The sequence below is a fragment of the Osmerus mordax genome, chromosome 21 (genome assembly GCF_038355195.1).
Source record: "Osmerus mordax isolate fOsmMor3 chromosome 21, fOsmMor3.pri, whole genome shotgun sequence".
Taxonomy (NCBI): Eukaryota; Metazoa; Chordata; class Actinopteri; order Osmeriformes; family Osmeridae; genus Osmerus; species Osmerus mordax.
In genome coordinates, this window is record NC_090070.1 from 3048805 (window position 1) to 3073688 (window position 24884).

The 24884-nt window shown below is 42.4% G+C and overlaps 1 long non-coding RNA gene across 1 annotated transcript; it reads right to left on the reverse strand.

The window, feature by feature from the left end:
* Nucleotides 1–5538: 5538 nt before the first annotated feature.
* LOC136965493 (uncharacterized) lies at nucleotides 5539–7363 on the reverse strand. Its single transcript, XR_010879297.1, has 3 exons — nucleotides 7261–7363; nucleotides 6739–6856; nucleotides 5539–6222 (listed from the first exon to the last, which is right to left on the reverse strand). It is a non-coding gene; the product is annotated as an uncharacterized lncRNA (long non-coding RNA).
* Nucleotides 7364–24884: the final 17521 nt, after the last annotated feature.

Below are 24884 nucleotides of genomic sequence, written 5' to 3' on the forward strand. Positions count from 1 at the left end.
CTACGGGAAAGATTTCCTAATTATTGTGTTGTGTAGTATTTTAATGAAAACCTAATAGTGTGTAGATGTTGGGCACTCATTTATCATTTACTCTATGAACATACAATGGTCTCATTTGGAACAAAGGCGAGGTGTGTTTATCCAAATAATGGAATTGCTGAATAATTAGACAGATCCAACTCTCAAGAAAATATTGATTTCACAAGATAAATACTTAAAAAGAAAAAAAGTAGATTCTGTCCAAAGGTTCCTTGCTCCAATGTCAGTATACATTTTCTTGTTAAGTTCTAAATTGTGTATATAATTATATATAAATTGTGTAACAATGGAGTGACAAATTTGCTTGGTGTCAACTGTTTTATAACTGGAACAGGTAATGAGATGCTTTGTATAAACAAATATTGCCAACCATAACTAATATCTAACTAGTTAATGTTAAACAATTTACTTTACATTTAAATAATTTAGTTGATATTTTTAGCGAAAGTGACATGCAAATAGTGTTCAAGTACAGCAAATAATCTGGGATCATAAGTGCACAGTCCTAACAGTATTTCAGTTGTTGGTGCCAGGAATATATTAGATTTTTTTAACTGACAGTTTAACATAACCTCAACTACATAGTTAAAATAAAACTGGACTCTCTTCCACTCTGGAGTTGCCCTTGGTGAGAGGCGTCGAGCTGGTGTGGGAATACTTGTTTCCCCTCGGTTCAGCGCCTGTAAGTTGGGGTGCACCCCGGTGGACGAGAGGGTAGCCTCCCTCCGCCTTCGGGTGGGGGGGACGGGTCCTCACTGTTGTTTGTGCTTACGCACCAAACGGCAGCGCAGAGTACCCACCCTTTTTGGAGTCTCTGGGGGGGGGGGGGGTGCTGGAAAGCGCTCCTCCCGGAGATGCCCTCGTCCTCCTGGGGGACTTCAATGCTCATTTGGGCAATGACAGTGAGACCTGGAGGGGCGTGATTGGGAGGAACGGCCCCCCCCGAGCTGAACCCGAGCAGTTTTTTGTTGTTGGACTTCTGTGCTAGACACGGCTTGTCCATAACGAACACCATGTTCAAGCATAAGGGTGTCCATATGTGCACTTGGCACCAGGACACCCGAGGTCTCAGTTCGATGATCGACTTTGTAGTTGTGTCGTCGGACCTGTGGCCGAATGTTTTCGACACTCGGGTGAGGAGAGGGGCGGAGCTGTCAACTGATCACCACCTAGTGGTGAGTTGGCTACGATGGTGGGGGAGGATGCCGGTCAGGCCTGGCAGGCCCAAACGTAATGCTGAGGGTCCCGGGCATGGGAGGAGTTCGGCGAGGCCATGGAGAATGATTTCCGAACGGTTTCGAAAATGTTCTGGGCCACCATCCGGCGACTCTGGAGGGGGAAGCAGTGCACTGTCAATGCTGTATATGGTGGGGATAGTGCGCTGCTGACCTCAATGGGGGACGTCCTGGATTGGTGGAAGGAATACTTTGAAGACCTCCTTAATCCCACCAATACTCGTTCCGACGTGGAGGCAGAGTCTGGGGACATTGGGGGGGGCCCTTCTATCTCTGGGGCTGAAGCTCCGTGGTGGCAGGGCCCCTAGGGTGGATGAGGTCCGCCTGGAGTTCCTTAAGGCTCTGGATGTTGTAGGGCTGTCTTGGTTGACACTAGTGATGTGTCGTCCGTGAACGATTCGTTCATTTTGAACGAATCCTTACAAGGACTCGGGAGTAACGAGTCCTCTGAAAGAGTGATTCGTTCATTTTCTCGTGGCATTTTCTCGTGGCATCGGGACTGTTGCATAAGCTCGTCCAAGTAAACAGAAATGATTCGTTCATTTCCCGACTCGGTCTTCGGGTACGAGTCTTTGGATAATTTTTCACGTGAACTGCATAGGCTCTGTACTGGTAGCGAGAGGAAAGTCTAGAGGGAACGATTCGTTCATTTCCCAACTCGGCCTTTTCTACGAGTCTTTGGATCATTTTTCACGTGACCTGCATAGGCTCTGTAGTGGTAGCTAGAGGAAACTAACGATTCGTTCATTTCCCGACTCGGTCTTTCTACGAGTCTTTGGATCATTTTTTCACGTGACCCGCATTGTATTTTTTAGTAGAGGACAATTTCCTCATTCCCTTTCGCGTGGCCGCTGTTTTAGTAAGACGTGAATGATATTCGCTCAAGTCATCATACTGACTGGTCTTGTTATTTTCACTTTACATTTACACTTACAGTTTAGTGCAGTGTAATTGTTTGCCGTGATAATTAAATGCTAGTGTGATAATAAATGACCAAATCATACAAACTGTCATGATACATTATTTTAATGTAATGCAGGAATTTCTTTAAAAAAAATATCTGCTGGTGCACATGTCATGCACTAACCTACATGAGAATATGATACGTGTTTGCAGTGGACGCCCCCCGTTGAAATGAACGAATGACTCGAAAAAAGATTTGTTCATTTTACTTAACGAGATTCAAAGAACCGAATCAGTAAAATGATCCGAACTACCCATCACTACCTCAGAGAGCTCTACGTGCACCTCCTGATTTTCCTATCTGTCTGTCCCATAGAGTTAATATTACTAGAGGAAGCAACTTTTGTCTTCCAAGGTGGCGTCCCCATTCATTTCTATGAAAAGTGCTCAGTGGCGCAGTGAGGTAAGCGAGAGTGCGAAACTGGACCGCGTCATCTTTCCACTTCCGACTATTCCGGTCTAGCTTTAAAAAGTAGCTCTTTTTTTCCCTAGCTCCAAGACCTCGTGCACGCTTGCAACTAGCTGTACACATCATACTTTGCGACAACCAGTCGCGAGCATAGATTTATATGGTTGCGAGCGTGAGTTAAGGCATTGCAGTGGCAGAATGGGGTACAAATCCGATAAGAATCAGAGACATGATGCAAACTTTACGGAAATGTATGTTGTCACTGTATAGTATTCCTTTCACTTGGTTTTTAGAAATAGTCATTAGGGCTAAATATAAGGCTATTCTAGATGGAACTCATCACATATGTTGCTTTTATTCTTGTGATTTGAGTATGATTTCCAACCCATTGTATCGGATTAAATAAACTGTTAACATGAACACCTAGCTCCGTCGTTGTTCTCGCCAGGCAAAGAAAGCTTAATAGTTATTTTGGTAACAGAAATCTTCCATAATGCAGACTTACCATAGCTTACTGTCAACTGTATATTCAAACGAAATGCCACGAAATTCACACTGCCTTCAATTTACATATCAGTGTAGAAATGTGGCCTGTGTTTTATATGTTCAACCTACAAAACCAAACGCCTATTAATGGATATAACGTGATCTAATAAGACTTGGAAATAATGTAATAAATAAAAGCTTGAGAAGTGTGTCTAAAATATACTTTATTTAACGTTTGCCTTTAAAAGGGGCATATTAACAGAACTAGGCCTATATACAAGACATTTCCATCAGATATAAGTGGGGGTGAAACATAGTCACTGAGGACCTTCATTGTCCCACAAAAGCAGTCTGGCTTTATGACACAATTAAAAAAAAGAATAATGGGTGTGTTTAACAAAAGCTTCTGAAGGCAAGACTAATCATATTTATCTAATTTCTTATTGTGGTTATCAGTTAAAGTATTAATCTTCGTCTTTGCTCCAGATAGACATGTCAACAATCTATGCTCACGCTTAACATAATATAATCCTATTTGCCATCATGTCATGAACATAAAAACGTTCTTGACAGAAAAATCAAATCTGTTTTAAAATAACGAGAATAAACTATATTAACAACATTTCATGTATGTGTGACAACCATTTGCTAAACTTGCTACAACAGGGCAGGCAACTCAAGCCGTTTCTCCCTGTGCTCATTCAATATGGCTCATTCAGCTCCAGGTAAATCGGCTATCGGCCAATGTGAACTTTTGTGCTCGTGCCCTGTTAGTATCCGCGAGCACATTTGCAGGCAACTTTTATTGACGTAAGCAAATAAATGGGGTGCTAGTTTACCCATTTTGGATTGGTTTCAAACTTAGCAAAAATCTGGAAAAATTATTCTATGAAAAAGCTAGTAGTATGAGCCTGGTTCGAGAATCGAACAATAATTATTGGGGGAGATAGTTTTGTAAATGTTGACTGGAGTTAATAGAATAAAAACGACCGGAAGAGCCGGAAGTCTAACAAGAAATGCAATACCACCTTCATCCACCGGGGCCGTTGCTCCAAGCCAAGGGGCGAGGGGTGGGGGCTTGGTCTGTCCGTCCGTCATTTTACGGATACCCCTTGGCTGTGATTGGTCCGTATTAACCCTTTGAGGAGTACGATCACACCTGTGTGATTTCTTCTGGGTGGGCCCTGGGGAGTACGATCACACAGGTGTGATTTCGAACGCGTCCTTAGAATGTCCAGTTTGGCTTATTACGTCACAATAGAGCCTTCAGCAGTAGCCTACGTGTATATTACAAACATAAGTCTCAATGTACTGTATATTCTGCAAAAGTATACCTTTATTATCCATATGTAAACGTTCAGACAATTTAGTTAGCTAATGTTAGCTAACAGCTAACCAAAAATAACTCACGCTTTACTCACGTCACCTAGTAAACCATAATATTATACGTTTTCCTTGACTTGGCTATCACTTTCAACACATTTTACCTATTGTATAACCAACCAGAGATCGAAATAATAGATATACATTCACAAATATGCATCTAAAACATCTGACATTCATCTGTCTTTCGTCTCGTATTTACTTGCGGCCATCTTAGATTCTTTTGTGTTCCGGCAACAAAGATGAACTTCGATGATGTACCACTTTACCCTGTACACCTCATTATTTTCTCGTGAGAAGAGTAGGTTATCTCGTTGACCCTTTGACACCCACAATGCATTGAGTACTGATCAAAACAAAAAACATGGCAGCCTATATTATCGGTAATAGCCAAGTTAGCTTGTCGACAGCTACAAACGATCCTATACCATATCCGATCACTGTGGATTCACTTATATGAATATTTCAAATTCGGAACAGTAATGACAGTAAAGTTATACCCCTAATTCGCAACAACCTATAAAAAACCCACACAAACACGTTTCTTAATTTTTACCACAGCATCCTTGAATTCGTTTCAGGTACATGTCCAGGAAAGGGTACAATCACGTCACTCACGTTACATATCAATGAATATCATTAGCACAAACATTGAGCCATAAAACATATCACAACTCAAGCATGTTTGAGTTGTGTGATTTACTGGCTATATTTAGGACCTTTACACAGGATCCACTATGGACATCCAGGATCATGATGGGCTTGGCATATCTGGGTCTGTTGTCTTGACATGTCAACTGGCATTTATTCATACACTTACATTACACAATGAAACAAAACAACATTCTTCCAGGACATTGACATAACCTAAACAACTACAACAACTAAGTAGAATTAGATAAATAAAATTGGTCCAACAAGACAAGATTAAATTTGTGACAAATTCCCCAAGACACAAAGAGGATGGGATACTTCAAGTTCAAGTGTTTTATTGTCAGGTGCACAGAACATCACAAGGTCAGACTGGGCACTGAAATTGGGCACTGAAGACAAGACAACGCAAGACAACCTGGCATAACATATAAGTACACAGAACATAGATTACATCTATGATAAGCTAAAATATAGGGAACCTCCTAAATATACAGATAATATACAATATGTGAATGTAAACATAATATACTAATACCATATGTGAACATTAGTTATTGAGGTAGCATCCATATGCAAAAATATTGATGATGTACAGGTGCGTGTGGGGTGCATGGGTTTGTCCACAATGCGTGTGGCTTTGCGGATGCACCGTTAGGTATGTTTGTGAGGGAGGGAAGAGAGACCCCGACTATCTTCTCGGCTGTCCTCACTATCCTCTGCAGAGTTGCGGTTCAAAGTGGTGCAGTTCCCAAACCAGGCCGTGATGCAGCTCCTCGGGATGCTCTCTATAGTCCCTCTATGCAATGTGGTGAAGATGTGGGATGGGAGATGGGCTTTTAGCCACTGCTGGTACACCAAGGAATTAGGTGCTCAACGGTTTAGTTGATGTTCAGCAGGGATGGGTTGCTTTTTGCCTTGTACCTTACTTGTTCTGCACACCTGAGAGATGGCAATGTAGTACTATACATGGACAATTTGTACAGCAGTGCAACCCTCTTTCAACATTTTCTGTCTCTTGGAACGGGGCCTGTGTGGGCCAACATTCACATTCACCTGTAAAATTAGAAAGGGAGATGTTCAATATATAGAAAACGGTCAACAGCAGGCAGTCAAGTGGTATGACAAGAGGTGTGTTCATAACCCTATGAAACATTACAGTCATACATTACTGTCTTGTCATTTCAATAAGTTGTTATTTTGAATAAGCATAAAGTCTGGTTTATTCTATGTCTTCCATCAAGTAGCTCTAGCCTAGATTTTCCAAACAAATTACACTTGCCTCATTTTTGCAATACTTGAACTGTGGCCTGACAATAAATGAGGAATAATAAATGTTCCAACAACACGGAAATGAATGGCAGTAGATGGTAGCAATAGATCACAAAACCTAGCCATCAATTTAGAATGGATGTCTGCATTATTGTGTTTGCTCTAATTAGACTAAACATAGCAAGTTACGAGCTAGCTAGCAAAAACATCAGATCGTGGAAAACAACAAGTCATGCTTTCATCTCAATATCATGCCACAGGTATGTGTATGTAATTTGTGGTTATAAATAATCTACTCACCAGAAAGGTTTTCCCAGAAAAGTAGAAGCCAACCAAAAAGGTTTGAAGGTATCCAAGCTGCATGAGCTTGCTTGATCGCCTTTCGTCAAGGGGTCTGGGAGTCATTCTCCAGTCTCGCCTATGGCTCACATGGTTGACAATCAGCAGTTGTTGCTAATTTACTAGGCTATGTTACGTTGTTTGTGTGGTCGGATTATAATGAGTACAAAATAATGCAGGTGCATCCAGTCAAACTAATGTGCTATGATTGTAATGCATCTTTAATTTTTGTTTTGCTGGTTTCCAGTAACTTATTTTGAGAACACGGTCTGGTTGCCAACTCCGTAGGTTTACGAGATGGAAGAGAGAACACAACGATGTATAGCAATCAAGTTAGACTGACTGGGTGTATCTGAATTATGTTGTATTCGTTATAATCCGACCACACAAACAACGTAACATAGCCTAGGAAATTAGCAACAGCTAACTTGTTGATTGACACTTTACTACACTACGAGCTAGCTAGTTTGGCAAACACATCACCTTGTGAAATACAACAGTTGCTTTCATCTCAGTATCGTGCAAAATATATGGGTGGTATAATTAGAATTATACAAGTACTTCTGGCATCAGAATCATAGCCAAAACTTTGAAGGTCTCGCCAATCCCCTGAAGCGGAAGAAATACGTCACGAGAAGGTCGGATAAACAAAATAACCAATGTAGTCGTCACTAATACGGGGTGCAAACTAGGTCACTTTCAAATGCGAATCGAGAAATGGTGAAATTGTATAGAAATTCGATTTTAATGCGTCATAATCAATTTCTGGAACGTTGAGACTCACGCGCAAAAAGAACTCACTCTGGGGGGACAGTCGAGAAATTTAGAACGTACTCCTGAAAGGGTTAAGAACCGCTTGCGTCAGGGGGGGGGGCGGGGTTGCCGTGACCAACAAGACGAACCAAATTCTTTGACCGCCATTGCTGTAAGTTTTCACAATTCATATTTCAGCTAAACAGTACATGTAAATCAGCATCTGAATTAAAATGGGACGAGAAATGGGCAGTGTAGTTGCTGAAAATGTGCTTATTTTATTGATGAAACGGCTAATTTGTAAATTTGCTCCGACTTCTCGATAACCTAGTTAAATAAACACTCGACGACGACTTACAAAAAACCGTTGCGCCACCTACTCTTCTGGCGGTGAATTGTTTTCAGCACCCACAGCCCTCGGAGTACTATAAATTCAACCAATCCGTCCGACTCCGTCCGTCTGTCCGTAACGGAGTCGGAGTAGTATAATTCGGCCTTCATGCCCTCCCGTCTCATGCTTCTACTTTTCAAAATAAAAGCTTGTCTGGTCCGCTATTTCTCCTTCCTACTTTGTTGTACATGTTTTTTTTTTATAGCTAGACTACAAACTAAAAATCCATTCTACGGCTGCAGCCTGGGAGGCCCGGTTGAGTTTAGGCGTCACAACGACGGTTGAGGTTAGGATTAGTTTAAGGCCAGGAGTCGTAACAGAGGAGAGAGGTTAAGGTCAGCAAGCAGAGTCAAGTAAGAGCACAGAGGTCGAGGTTAAGGTTAGGCACAACCACAACTGTTGGGGGACAATGATGGTCGGTACAGCACACCGTGCATTTTGTCACCTGCGGTGTGTTCTTTTTTTTAAAGACACTGATGTGTACCTTAAGGAAAATCACAAAAAGAAACCATCAAAGTCTGCAACCATAAATTTCTCTAGGTAACGTTAGCTAATATTCGCTAACAAATGTCAACATAAAACGCTGATGCAGTTTTAAATGAAGGTCATCGCAGGTTTAATCAAATATACGTTAAGATCAGGGACAGAACAATAACATCCAGAAATCAGCAAACTATATAGATAACATTTTTCAATTTCAAGTTTTTAAATTTATTAACGTGCTCACAAACTTACCTTTAACTCCATCCGTAAAATAATTAGCTATTTTGTATATTTGACCCTTTGAAGTTACCGTTGGACAGCCTGGGCATGAGATGGGAGGGCATGAGATGGGAGGGCATGAGACGGGAGGCTGCAGGCTGCAACCATACCCATCTCGTTTAAGGAGAGCCTGGCCACTCCCTCTTAAGCCCCATTGTACCGAATTGTGTTGCAGTTCCACCAGAGTTCCACTGGGAGTGATCGCGGTCGAGTGCAAATGAATGGGAGTCTATGGAGCTAAACGACTAAATTGGTCTCTTTCACCTGATTTTCGATCTTTGCCATCTTTCGCTTGATGGCATCTGAAACAGAACCAGAATGTCCGAGCATTAACAACATTAGCAACAACATTATAAAAGGCTTTTTAGAGGGCGCTAACGAGCGAGTGCAGAATGACTGGAGGTCTATCAGGATATAATTTTTTGTCTAGTAATTTGAATTCAGAATTCGAAAGGGGAGACAAAAAAAAACACACTGTTGGGTGTTAGATTTTTTTAAAGTCGCCTTTCGGTTCTAAAAAGCCTTTTATAATGTCATTGACGTCATACACATTGTACGGCCAGAGATACTGCTTCACGGCAAGATCTGGTCACTTCCATTTTTCTCTCGAGGCATCGACAACACAGCTGACAGGGGAGGCTCTCCCTGTCAATACACATGCTAGAAAGAGTTTTGGTTTGCTAATGTTGTTGCTAATGTTGCTAATGCTCTGACATTCTAGTTCTGCTTCGGATGCCATCAAGCAGGATCTCTGGTCGTAGTCAGTCCTTCACTAACCAATTAGCATTCATTAGCAGAATGCTAGCGTGTTATGGGCAACAACGATTCACCCTGTAAAAAATCAAAAGGACCTAAGTACTCGTTCATTCAACTTTCGACCTATAATCCATGTTGAACATGCAAAAACTACAATCAAATCTGAGATTTCTCAACGACAATCAGGCGAAAGAGACACATTTAGCCGTTTAGCTCCATAGACTCCCATTCAACATGCACTCGCTCGCGATCACCCCCATTGGAACTCTTGTGGAACTGCAACCAAATTCGGTACAATGTGGCTTAATAGGGAGTGGCAAGGCTCTCCTTAAACAGGCTCTGGTGGCAGTTCCCCCATATTAGACATTCTCTGCTTATATTTAGTAGACACAGCTTATTTTCTCTCTCGCTGCGTGCATCCCCCACCTCCTAACATCTACCCTCACCCTTAGACTGTCCTCCACCCTCTTGACACACCCCTCCACCCCCCAATCCACCCCCCGCTGCACCCACTCCTTCCTCGCCTGCCACAACACCCTCTTAAAAAGGCTGATAACTACACTACCACTACATCCCTGGTTATATCCAACCAGTCAGGAGGCGGTCCTGATATGACGGAGAAGGCGGCCCTCAAACGGTCAGATGTTCAGAGCTATCATTGGTCATCAGAAGGATTCTCAAAAATCAGAGTCGGAGACAAAATATCTTTTAAAGTCGAGGTGGCTTGATGGTTTATTCAGCATGGCAGATGCAGCATACACGGAAGGTTCAAAAGGCACTCACATTTCCTTGGACATCTTATTATATAGACAGATATGAGGCACAATCCCCCACCCTGTCTGATACAATGACGCAACCTTCTAGAAGGTTATTTAACCCGTTCCTATCCACCCCAAAACTGTGTGCGTATCCCCTGGCTCTTAAAGTGTAAACTTTTCTCTCCTCCAAAACCCCCAGAAAGCCCCCCCCCCTCAATGTCATTGTTTCATCTCAACTCCAGTTCACCCCAACTCTCAGTCTCCATCCACGTCATGCTTAACCCGTTCCTACATCCTTCATCTCTCCTGATTCTGGCTTAGGTCAGCAGGACCTGTCACTTTTGAGACTTGCCTTTGGGGTTACTTTCTGACCGTTCACAGCTGTAAGCTATCTGGACCCCCTCCTTTCTCAGACAGGACCATCCTATTGATTCGTCCAGCAACCCATTGTTATGTAAGTTATTCTCATAACAGGCCACACGTCCTCCAAACACACACTCTTTCCCCATCCTAAGATTTCCAAACCAACTCCTCACTAGACATCTTCCCTGTTCTGGTTTGATCCTGTTACTGAGTGTAATTCTTAACTGCGTAGGCCTCAGTCCGCCATCTTAGGCCCCAAAATCTGACCCGTCTCCCTCACCGGTTGCCACCCTGCCCAATAATCAATTTCCCACCACAGTGACAATCAACAAAGCTTTGCAAGCACAGAAAGAAAACGTTGCATTCATGGTGCTTTATAGCTTTTGTTTAGTCTTTAGATAGGGCTTCTAGAAATGGCCTTGATGTTCCTCCTATTTTCCTCATTCAAAGTTGCCTTGCACCATGCACCTTGGTAACATTGTGACCTCTGACCTTCAATATAGTGTCAGTCAATCAATGATACAAGCAACATCATTCATCATTCATAGATAGACATATTTCTCTCCTGGACATGACCAAATTCCATGTTCTCATGAGCTAATATATATAATATATAATATAGACAATTCATCAAATGCCCTACCAGAGAAGGAAACACCTTGGATCACTGCTACTCTACAATCAGCAAAGCATACCATGCGGTCCCCCGAGCAGCACTGGGTCACTGACCACGCCATGGTCCACCTGATTCCTGCATACAGGAAGAAGCTAAAGCGCTGTAAGCCTGCTGTGAGGACATCAAAACAGTGGACCAGTGAAGCTATGGAGGATCTGCGGGCGTGCTTGGACTGCACTGACTGGGACATGTTCACGACTGCTACCAATAGTCTGGATGAGCTCACAGAGGCTGTGACATCATACATCAGCTTCTGTGAGGACTGCTGTATACCAACACGCACCAGGGTAAGCTACAACAACGACAAACCCTGGTTTACAGCTAAACTCAGAAGGTTGAGGTCAGAGAAAGAGGCCGCGTTTAGGAGTGGGGACAAAGACTCCACTAACGACTCCCGCCTGGCCAACGACCTGAATGAGTTCTACTGCAGATTTGAAAGACAATTGGACAGTCCTGAACTACCCCTTCCCACCCAGGAGGCCTCCCACCTCCCCCCCTCTACAGTGACGACTCTCTCCATTCAGGAAGGTGAAGTTAACAGACTTTTCAAGAGGCAGAATCCCCGCAAAGCAGCTGGGCCGGACTCTGTCTTTCCAGCCACCCTCAAGCACTGCGCTGACCAGCTGTCTCCGGTGTTTACCTACATCTTTAACACCTCCCTTGAGACATGCCATGTGCCAGCCTGTCTCAAGTCCTCCACCATCATCCCTGTGCCCAAAAAGCCAAGGCCAACAGGACATAATGACTACAGACCCGTCGCCCTGACCTCTGTGGTAATGAAGTCTTTCGAGCGCCTGGTGCTGGCACACCTTAAATCCATCACTGACCCTCTACTGGACCCCCTGCAGTTTGCCTACAGAGCCAACAGGTCTGTGGACGATGCAGTTAACATGGGCCTCCACTTCACCCTACAGCACCTGGACTCCCCAGCATCCTATGCCAGGATCCTGTTTGTGGACTTCAGCTCTGCCTTCAATACCATCATCCCCGCCCTGCTTCAGGACAAGCTCTCCCAGCTGAACGTGCCTGATTCCACCTGCAGGTGGATCACAGACTTCCTGTCTGACACGAAGCAGTGCGTTAAGCTGGGAACACAAGTCTCTGACTCCCGGTCCATCAGCACCGGATCACCTCAGGGCTGCGTCCTTTCTCCTCTGCTCTTCTCCCTGTACACCAACAGTTGCACCTCCAGTCATCCGTCCGTCAAACTCCTGAAGTCTGCGGACGACACCACCCTCATTGGGCTCATCTCTGGTGGAGACGAGTCTGATTATAGGTGTGAAGCGGCCGACCTGGTGCAGCCAGAACTACTTAGAGCTCAATGCTCTTAAGACAGTGGAGATGGTTGTGGACTTCAGGAGGAACACAGCCCCACACCCCCATCACCCTGTGTGACTCCCCAGTCAACACTGTGGAGTCCTTCCGCTTCCTGGGCACTATCCTCTCCCAGGACCTCAAGTGGGAACTGAACATCAGCTCCCTCATCAAGAAAGCACAACAGAGGATGTACTTCCTTCGGCAGCTGAAGAAGTTCAACCTGCCAAAGACAAAGATGGTGCACTTCTACTCAGCCATCATTGAGTCCATCCTCACCTCCTCCATCACCGGCTGCCACTGCCAAGGACAAGAGCAGACTGCAGCGTATCATCCGCACTGCTGAGAAGGTGATTGGCTGCAATCTGCCTACCCTCGAGGACCTGCACACCTCAAGGACTCTGAGGCGAGCGAGGAAGATTGTGGCCGACTCCTCCCACCCTGGACACTCCCTGTTTCAGTCAATCCCCTCTGGCAGAAGGCTGCGGTCCATCAGGACCAATACCTCACGCCACAAAAACAGTTTCTTCCCTTCCGCTGTTGGCCTCTTCAACAAGGCCAAGGGACCACACTGACTCACATGACTTCTTGCTTAAAACACACTGCTTTTTGCACTGCATTACAATAATGGTATCTTGTACATTTGTATTTTTTGTAATATTTGTATTTTTATATTGTAATTTACGGCAACTTATATTTTATTGTATATTTAATTCTATTCTAATCCCACTTAGTACTGCTAGTTTATGTACCCTTAGTATAGATAGTCCACATATTTAAATTTTAGGTATATGTTTATTGTATGCACCTTCCTGCCAAAGCAAATTCCTTGTCTGTGCAAACTTTCATGGCGAATAAATCCCATTCTGATTCTGATATAGCAGGGTATAGAGTAAACATTGTTTATTATATTCAGAACATTCAAAGCAGTTACTTGTACAGGAAACATCTCCTTTTTGATGAGGATGGGGAAGAGGAGAAGCAGGATGAAGAAACAATGAAGATGTAAACACCAGGCCCCTGTGAAAAGAGGATTAGTGACTCCTGTCTGGCCAAGTGAAAGTCTACCGGAAACCCAAATGCTCATGAATCCCATGTAAACAAAGGTAAATGTGTGGGATATACTGATGTTTAGCACAAATCATCCAAAAAGCAGTATTCATCTTTACTTGTCTTTATTCAGATGATAGATGTCATGTCAGACAGGTCAAAAGTCTATCACTTGGGCTGGTTTTTCACAGAAAACCTTTGAAAAACCTTTGAAATCAGACAAAGACATGGAGAATCACCATCAGAATGAGTACAGCCAGCTTGAAACAGTCATGACATGACAGCATAGGGTAGCACAATAGAACTTACAGTGCAAAAATGTTGTTCAGAACTGCAGTTTATTTTTGGGAAGCTCGAGTCCGCTGCCCACGGTCGAGTCTGTAAAAGATGATATTTTCTTGGCCTCATCAAGCCAAGACAGGCATCTCAGGTGGTGACTGTAACAGACTTGACTGCAGACACATGGTTCAAAGGCTGTCTAAGGACTCAATGAATTCAGAGTTTATCACAAAATACACTTACGGCTGACAGCTTGGCATGCTGGGACATAGAAAGGAGTAAACATTTCTAATTTCATCAAACTTAAAAAATGTGCGTTTGTCCTTTTTCATCAATGTCATTAAAAAAGCAGTCTGCAGAGCTAGTGTCTCTGTGGGGTGGGCAGGCAGGAGAGCATGCAGGCAGGTAGGGCAGGCCAGCTGGGTGAAGCTGTCCTGGGGTCAGGGCTTAAGAGAAGCTGTCCAGCTAGAGAGGGGTTGTCCAGCAAGGGCTCTGTGTTGCACTCAGCATCCTCTGTTGTTGCACTCAGCATCTTCTGTTCCATTCAACTTTGCAGGCCCTGTATGACCCTCCAGACCTGTAAAAGTGAAGAAAGAAGGGTCAATGTCAGTTGCTGTTTCAGAAGCTTTTTCCATCTACACTTGATACAAACTACAGTTTTGCAGCTAAAGTACAGTTGCGTTAGTTCAAACTTGAATCAAAATGTGGTGACTTCTGATGGATGACATGGGGGGAGGGTGTTAGTGGCAGGTGAAGCCACCTCCCTGAAATGAGTTTTTGCAGATTGGGATGTCTGCAAGTCGTAAACAAATCACACAACAAATCGGACAAATGACAAGACTGACAGGACTCAAATTCTGATTCGACAAAGGCTGCCCTCCTCAACCCTTTTGGTGAAGAATTCAACGAGATAGAAAATTCTAAAGTTGACCGAAACACAGAGGAAAAAACGTAGCTACTTTTCGACTTTGGATTTCCGTCATTTCAAACTCACGATCTAACGGTCGAAAAGTGCTCAAATATTCACCATAATTCAATAGTAGTGTACTTGTGTACACTACTAGTACACTAGTAGTACTAGTACACTAGTAGTGTACTACACCATAATTCAATAGTAGTGTACTGCCATTGTTGTTTCCACTGGAATCGCCTGATGGCCGTGGCTGCCTCCGACACGGCCATCAGGCGATTCCAGTGGAAACAACAATGGCAGTTTTTGTAGTTTAATAAGTAGCCTAGGTTATTGTTTGCAAATCAAACAATTACTCTTGCTTCAGTGTATCTGTGCTGCGTTTTGGTCCACTCTGTACCACATACCAAGCTCTGGTTTTCATAATTAACAGTAGTTTGAAATTGGCCTGACACATTATCTCTCATGTGTACGTTTTAAGCTTGATGCCTCCGACATCTAGTGGTTCTACTGAGAAGTGTTTTCTTCTCAACCTCGGTTTATGACTCCCTGACCTGGAAGAGAAATGCTTATCATCTGACTTGGAGAGGAGCTTTGACATCAGGGCTTGGGTTCAACTATCACTGTACTGTCTTAGAATAACCTGGCTGACAGTTTACTGAATGGTTGATTGTTTTAATGATGACCATGTATCAGCAATTGCAGGACCGTGCTGATGATGACTATGACAAGATTAATGATCATGCTCATGACACCTACGATGATGCTTATGTATGAAATTCAAAGATGTTGAGTGAATTTACCATGATTCGTTTAATGAAAATCTGACGAAGTATTAAACGATGATATTGCCGACAGGCTTGAAGAAGTGTGATTGTGATTGTTTTTATACCCTTGCATATGATGATGTGTGTTTATATTTTCATACTCTTATTTTACATTCTTACATTCTGTTACTTTACTGTAGTAATTTCTTTGATTAAGGCTTGACTTCAGGCATAGTCGTGTTGCTAAAGACATCTGGAATATGTATGCTATGAGGTGCATAGACGTCGAATGACCACTGGATTACTTTATTCCGTTTACTTATGTTTTACTTTTTATTAATCATGGTTTCATGTTATCACCTGTATGTTTCAGTATATTCAGGGGGGAGCTGTCGGAGAAATTTAGGATGTAACATTATATTCTGAAAATACTGGTGCTAGCATTCCTTGCCAGCAGAGAACCCTCTCCCCACATGACCTATAGATGACATGGCTTACGTAAACAAACTGACCTAGGTTGACCATTATCATACTAAAGGTGCAATAAATGTGTTAACCTTATCTGTGTTGAGTGAATCATATGGTCAAGCCTAGGGTCCGAAACTCTGTAAGTTCCCACGTGCACGCGCACTCTGTCTCTGGGATCGATCACATTGACAACTGATATTGAGGGGAGGGGACTTCTTACCAATATGTTTAACCCTTGTGCTGCCTTCGGGTCACATGACCCAAAGTTTCATAACGAACCATGGTTGTGTTTACCCAATTTTACCCAATACAAAAACAAATACAAATAATTTTCTTTTAACCTTTGCAATGTGGGGGGTCTGAGACACCCCAACGGTTAAAATAAACTTTGTTTTTGTATGCGGTAAATTTGTCGCAATACGACGGGGGGTCACAATGACTAATGGGTCAGAATAACCCGAAGATAACACAAGGGTTAAATGGTCTTACATGACAATTTGTGAACCAGACAAACTTTGTATTGTTGTAGAAAAAACATCACACTGCTGTAATTATGACGATGGAGAAATGATTATGGATTATAGGATTGAAAATGAACCTCTTAATCAACTTTTTTACTTTTAAACGCTATATTACTGAAAACCAGATGCACAGTTGTTGCCACTAATATGTAGACGATATTAAGCCCAAAGTGCAAATCTGGATATTTAGAGGCTCTAAATATCCAGGGCAAGAGAAGACTGTGTGTATAGGCTTCTTCCATAGAAAACTACAAGGCCCAGATATCAAGGACTACAAGGCCCAGATATCATGGGACAGATTTATGACCCTACACCCAGGAATCTAGTGCAGCTGGTCTTCAAGGACAGAGCAGGCCTGATTTCTATGCAACTGTATTCTGAAGCCCCTAGAGTAAGAGACCAATGGTGTGAGAAATGCATTATGCATCTGTGACCAACTATAACGTACCAATGGCAAAATATCACAAAATAATAGAGAGTAAATATATAAGTGAAATGTCCGGAGAAAAATTCCAGTCAGACCCCGGGGACTACTCACGTTTGTTGGAATCTCTGTCATTCTGAATTCTAATAAACACTTTGCATCACACTTTCAGGTGAGTTTCAGTGCTGTTTTAAAACTTTGAGAATTGGATGAAAACGTTGAATATTTTTAACGACAATTTGGCGAGCTCAGCGACCAGGAGATTGATGAGACCAGCCTAGGATCAGTGGGGGACAAGCAGTCGGATTCCGCTTTGGCCACAAAACTTATAAGGTACGGCAGAACCTTTCCATCTGCCAATTCTATGCGTTTTCCGAGCGCATGTTCATCCACGGGCCAGGTTCCGGTAAGTCTCTCCTTCAAAAGAACCTATTTCTTTTAATTAAATTAATAAACTAGAGCACTGAAACCAAAGTTTGATGTAAACATATCTGTATGTTTATATGTACTCTGTGTGTCCTGCCTGTTAAAAGCCATGGTGCGGAAAGACTGAATGATTAATATGTCACGTTCAGCTATAGTTTGCTGGCTTCTCGCATGTGTCTCGGAATTTTCTTTACTCAATGTTGTCCTGAGGGCAGAAACGTTTGTGATTGGTTTAATATGACAACCAATCGCAAGAGAGGAGAGAATTGCAGAGGCGGGGCCACCATTTTCAATATTTTTCATTCTCAACAACGTGCTGCCAGTTGCGTGCAGCCAAGATCGGAACTGGTTATCATTTCAAAGTATTCAAAGTAATGTAAATGTAATTTTTACATTACATATTTTTTAACAATTTTTTTTAACCTGCTAGTGCTATCAACATTATATGTGCCCATTAACCATAAGCACTAGCTAAGCTAGGTAGTTAGCTAAGCTAGCTAGTCAAGCTAACAGGTTAGCTAGAAATCTTAGCTAAGCTAGCTAGTCAAGCTAATAAGGTGAGCTAGAGAGCTTGTTAATGTACATTGCATTAAGCTTAACAGTACTCGTATTCCAAAAAACAATGGCTATTTAAGGCAATCTAATTTATATATTTGGCTTTTCTTCCTGGCTGTTTAGTCTCATCTGGTCCCAGGGCAGAGACCATCGTTTCCCGCAATTTTGTCTGAGGGCAGGTGAATCTCTCCTGGTCTCAGGGCAGAAGTCATATTTTTCTGTTCTCAGGGCAGGGAGTCAACTGTCTCCTCTGGTCTTAGGGCAGGTTGTCTGATTAAACCAATCACAAACGTTTCTGCCCTCAGGACACTCGCCATAGCAGCAAAACGCAGAATTTAGGTTAAAAACATACGGAGTAGGCTAATTAACCTTTGCTGTGCGCTTGATCTGGAGAGTCTGCCTAGCAACTGCTGAAGTGCATATTTCGTGAAGAGCAGGTGGCTCAGACGGGACACCCATGGTCGTCCGTGTGTAGAAAAAATAGTTTGGTAATTTTTAGTATATTCTCATTTTGATTCTAATGTGTGAAATAAAAGTTGTGAAAAGGTTCAGCTGATTCCCCTGAAGGGCAGGGAGGAAGGACAAGAAGTCCTTAGAGCGAGTGAAGCTCTTACAGTGCGTACAACGCAGATCGCTTGCCATCGCTTGCCTTCCCACAGTTCACCACGCTCGGGGGCGTTTCAAACAGATTAATGTAGAATGTAGTTCTCTAAAGTAGTGATGGGAAGTTCGGATCATTTTACTGATTCGGTTCTTTGAATCTCGTTCAGTAAAATGAACGAATCTTTTTCCGAGTCATTCGTTCATTTCAACGGGGGGGGGGCTATCAGTCCACTGCAAACACGTATCATATTCTCATGTAGGTTAGTGTATGACATGTGCACCGGCAGATACTATTTTAAAAGAAATTCCTGCATTAAAATAATGTATCATGACAGTTTGTATGATTTGGTCATTTATTATCACACTAGCATTTAATTATCACGGCAAACAATTACACTGCACTAAACTGCAAGTGTAAATGTAAAGTGAAAATAACAAAACCAGTCAGTACGATGACTTGAGCGAATATCATTCACGTCTTACTAAAACAGCGGCCACGCGAAAGGGAATGAGGAAACTGTTTCCTCTACTAAAAAATACAATGCGGGTCACATGAAAAAAGGATCCAAAGACTTGTAGAAAGACCCGAGTCGGGAAATGAACGAATCGTTCGTTTCCTCTAGCTACCACTACAGAGCCTATGCAGGTCACGTGAAAAATTATACAAAGACTCGTAGAAAGACCGAGTCGGGAAATGAACGAATCGTTCGTTTCCTCTAGCTACCACTACAGAGCCTATGCAGGTCACGTGAAAAATGATCCAAAGACTTGTAGAAAGACCGAGTCGGGAAATGAACGAATCGTTCCCTCTAGCGTTTCCTCTAGTTACCACTACAGAGCCTATGCAGGTCACGTGAAAATGATCCAAAGATTCGTACCCGAAGACCGAGTCGGGAAATGAACGAATTATTTCTGTTTACTTGCACGAGCCTATGCAGCAGTCCTGATGCGCGGCCATGAGAAAATGAACAAATCACTCTTTGAGAGGACTCGTTACTCCCGAGTCCTTGTAAGGATTCGTTCAAGATGAACGAATCGTTCACGAACGACACATCACTACTCTAAAGTCACGCTCTGGATAAGAGCGTCTGCTAAATGACTAAATGTAAATGTTGTAGTTGTCATGGCCAAGTGTGCAGACTTGGGTTTACGTACTCGCAACATCGATCAAAATAGAACTTGTATACAAAATACAAAACTGTTTAATAGACATACACGTTGACATGTGTAAAAAACTTTTTATTATATTACTCAAAGTCTCTGCTAATCTGTCGATACGATAGGGAGTTCCAGCCGGGCTAGCTAACTAGTTACCACAGAACAAAGTTACGTAATGTGACTAGACTTAATTTGAAAGTACAAGCACCAACAACTTCGGCAACCTTGCGCCATGCATCATTTTTTTAAATTAACATCTCTGTACGAATACAGCTTTGTATCGTACAGGACTGGTTAAGCAGCCACACAAACGATTAGATTCTCCTCCACCTTGAAACCTAGAAAGCTAGAAATGTTCACCATGGTTGCTACGTTACGAGAAACAAGTAAACACTCTGATTGGCCATCGCTAGCGAAAATCGCTCCTCATTTGCATAAAGTTGAGAAAATCTCAACTCGGTCGCGTCGCTACCCACAATGCACCACGCAAGCGATTCGCCTGGCTCCATAGAAAATGAATGGAAAACATGTTGCCGCTTGCATCGCATCGCTGCAGTGTGAACGCACTGTTAGCCGGCATATTCTCGAGTGATAGAGAATAAACACGCACAGCGATAGAATAGAGAACTAGAGAGGGTACAATTTCTGGGGAAATTGTAGGGTGTGCTCGCTTGCGTCGGTTGCAGGTGGGTCCGTCCCCTTAAGTTTTTCCCATCTAGTGATATTTTCAAGCATTTAGCCTACTCGAGAACCCCCTTTGAAACAAGCTACTGTAACAACGTTGTCACCGGCAGTATTTCAGATGGAATCGCGATTCAAACAGTACTGTCTGCTAACTGAAAATATGCCCCCAAAAACATAAACAAGTTTGACATTAATTTAGGGGGAAATGGCTAATTCAAAAGAAGTTTGCTACGAGCAAGCTAGATGCTGTTGCTAGCCAAACGTCACTGAGGGGATTGTTTGAAAGCGCCAGAAATGAGAATGTTTCTTTTGACATAAAGTTTAGGCTGTGGCATTGAAGACAGCGACGCACCACACAAGCTTGAGTTTAAATACATTATTTAATGTGACATTACTTACTGTACATGCAAGTCTTGATTTGCTTGAATGTACATGTGCTTCTAGTACACCACAGCACGATACTCGCTGTGCAACTGCACATCAATCTATGCGTCGTTGCTAACGTGTGCTGACGTGGTGACGTAGCTAGCACTGAGTACCCTTCGTTGACTAAAGGCACTTTTTGCCACAAAAACGTTGTAACCTCCTAAACCGTGCAACGGAACGTAAATAAAAATACAAGCAACGCAATCGAGACCAAGGCGAACATTTTGACACAGGCGTTGTCTATGTAGTCCAAATATTGACTGATCCTTAGGGGGGTGAAAATAAACAACAAAAATAAATAATAAATATGTATGTGAGAGAACAATGGTTGTGCTCGCCGAAGGCGTGAGCACACCCAATAAACGCGCATAGATTAGAGAACACCAGTAGCCAGAATTCATGCATGTAAATTCGCTTATGTAACCGAATGTGTAGATATTAGACTAAAGTCATATAAAGACTGTATATCACTGTAAATAAAGAAACGAACTCAGATCCAGTTTACACAAATTTTAATTTAGTCGAGGTGATCCAACCCAGACCGTCTGGAACTCTCGCTGGAGACAGACGGACACTGTTTGTTCCTCGTTACTGTTTAAATATTGAAAGGAACAGACTCATCTAATTGGTTTAAACAATTGGCTAACATTCCCCCGATTGTGCCTTAAGGATTTAGTATTAGTGTGGCATTATTCAAACCGTTGAATAACTGCAAACCAAAAAGCTTGTGTAATTTAACTTTTTCACTGATAGAGCGGAAGAAAAGTGTAAAAACCATAAGCTGAGCATCTTATTTTCGGACATAGGCTAGGCAAAATATTTTCAGGTTGCTAAACATGAGAATTTTTAAGGAAAATAGATTTACATATTTCTCCAACCTATAACGGAAAAAAGAAAAAAAAAACCCGACCTGCAAAATAATAGTTTTAATCACAAGCCGCCCCGTAAATGGAAATAGTTTTCCCTTAACCCGAGAAATTATATTTTAGAACGAAACGCCTGTAAATCTCTGTGAAATACGCATAACCGAGTCCGTAGGAACTCTAAGAAGCACTACGACCAGCAGACAGAGTGGGGTTATTGGAGAGCAAGAGTTTTGGAAAATAACTAATTTTGCGTGAAACATTTTCAATGTTTCATGAGGTTCATGGGTTTGTGACTGAACATAACATCTGAACTATTGATATTAGTGTATGGCTAGCAGCAAGAACGAGTTACTAGAAGAGCCTGTAGTCAGATACAACCAGAAGCATTGGCAGTTTGGTTGCCTGTAACGTTGTTACTGACTGTGTTCTCAAACCCCAGAACTCTCTCTCTCTCTAAAACTCTCCCACACCATCCAACGCAAAGCTATGCCTAGCTTGCTGTCTCAAACTGGAGGAGCTTCACTCTCTTCTCGCCCCCACCCTCTCAACTTTCTCTGAACCCTCATCTCAACTTTCTCTCAACCCTCAACTCACTCCTCTCTCTCTCTCTCTCACCCACACCCCACACACGCTCACACACACACGTTCTTCTCACACACACACACGCGTTCTACTCTCTCTCTCTCTATCTCTCTCACACCCACACCCCACACACGTTCTTCTCACACACGTTCCTCTCACATACGTACACACACACACACGTTCTACTCTCACCTACTCTCTCTTTCTCTCTCTGTCTCACCCACACCTTACCTCCTCACACCGGACACACACCACACATATTTTCTACCTCTCCCTCCCTCACACAATACACACACACTTGCCTCACACCACCCCTTCCCCACACACTCAAACAATACACACACTCATTACACACAAACACGCACATACACACACTCACCACACACACGCACATTCCCTCTCTGTGGCTCTCTACCTCTCGTTGTTTTCACTTAGTTGTGTCTGATTTATTGGGCTACAATAGAGAAGGGAACAAGGGCATGTTATAACGAGCTGGGAGGAGAGGGATCAGAGGCCTGTGTGTTACATTAACGGCAATCCGAAATCAGAGGAACAGGACAAGGATTTGTGCAAAGTATTGTTTATAAACTAAAGCAAAAAGATTATTCTTAAACACATCAAGGACCCGAGAAGATCCAGTTGAAGTCGGTGTGTCACTCTAACGAATTGACATACTAGATAATATTGATTCAATTCCACCCACACCTATTCTACCTTGATTAAAACAAATGCGCACGCATATTTATAAAATTGAGTACTGACAAAACGCTCAGCTGAAAAACGCAAAACTGGGCAGATCACCAAATAACTAATTCAGCTCCAGGAGAGAAGTTTTTTCCTTGGCGTGTCTTGGCAACAAGCATTATATCATTGGTTTGACTCTACAGTTGTCGTGGGAGATTGATTATGGGGTGGCAAGGCAAACTAGAGAAGGTTACCCCAGGCTAGGTTCTGGGGCCTAGAATGGCTGACTTCTAACTGCGTAGTTAAGAAACCCTGCACAGTTGATAAACTCCACTTGAAACTGGATTTAACCAGAAGTAGAGGAAACTAGAGAGGGTACAATTTCTGGGGAAATTGTTTCTGGGGAAATTTCTGGGGAAATTGTAGGGTGTGCTTGCTTGCGTCAGTTGCACAGGGGTCCGTTTTTGAATGACATTTTTACAACTGATATTTCTGTATATTTTATATAAAAATGCATACTTATTATTTATAAAGATTACATAGATTTAAAAGCATTTTTTGCTGCTCATTTACAACTGAAAATACGAGTGAAGTGTAGAATGAAATAGATGTCTTCTCATTTCCCCTGCAAGAGGCAGCCTCATCGTTGAATCTAAACGAATAAATTTGGCAGACCGATGTAAAAATTGACCTAATCTCTATGACTTAAACGTCATTTTAAGTTTTTCCCTTCTCATGATATTTTCAGGCATTTAGCCTACTCATTGCATTAATTCATTAATAAAGAACCCCCTTTGAAGATTATTCTACGATGTTACCCGGCAGTAGAAGATGGATTCGCAATTCAAACAGTACCATCTGCTAACTGAAAATATGCCCCCCAAAACGTAAATAAGCTTGACATTTATTTAGTGGAAAATCGCTCATTCATAAAAAGCTCACTGGTAGCGATCATTGTCAGTAACAACGCAAAATTGTGTGGAGAAGCTGCCCCGGTAAATTGTACTACTACAGTACAGTAGACTACTGCTGTGTTCGTCTTGGTAGCGATTGCGTTGGTTGAATTGGATTTAACTTTCCGTTGTACGGTTTAGGCTGAAATTAATTATTTTCACGAACAGATTGACAAAGTTTAGGCTGTGGCAATGAAGTTAAGGTTAGCAGTTAAATAGACTTTTGATTTAAGTAAGGAGAGTGCCGAACATGTTCTGTCGCCGTTTGACTTCCTACAGCTGTGTAGATGTTTTTGTAGTGTCTCGCGTAGGCTACAGCGTTGCAGTGAGCAACACTGGTTTGAAACCACAGGTAATGATAATTTCACCCACAAATCGTTTACTTGTAATGTAATGTCATAATACATCCTACAACGAAAATGTATTTGTGAGGAATGTTTATTTTAAAGATTGAAAACAGATGCATCATAGACCACTGTAGTATGTGTTGCCCGGGAACAGAGGATAATGTCATGATGCTAATGCTTCAGTGAAATAGTAGACTACCGTTTCCAAAAGTAGATGTTCCTTAATAATATCAGCTAATATTGTACATTACATTTCATAATTGTGTTTCACATCACAAAGTAAAATGAGTAAATAGTTATCACCCTGGCCTCTTGCTTGTGGCGTTTCTGCAGCTGCCTTGCAGTAAAGCTAGCCTAGCTATCCCCCAAGTTAACAGACGTGAAACGAATGTTCTGCTACAGGTAGTCCCGCGTGTTTTCGTGACGTTAGTGACGTAGTGACGTTAGTCACGTCAGTGACTGTGGCTAGTAAATTAGCCACCGTTAGCTTCACTTTTCACCACAAAAACGCAATTTCTACTTAAACCATGCAACGGAACGTAAATAGAAATACAACCAACGCAATCGCTACCAAGACGAACCTTTTGACACCGCCGTTGTGTATGTAGTCCAAATATTGACTGATCCTTAG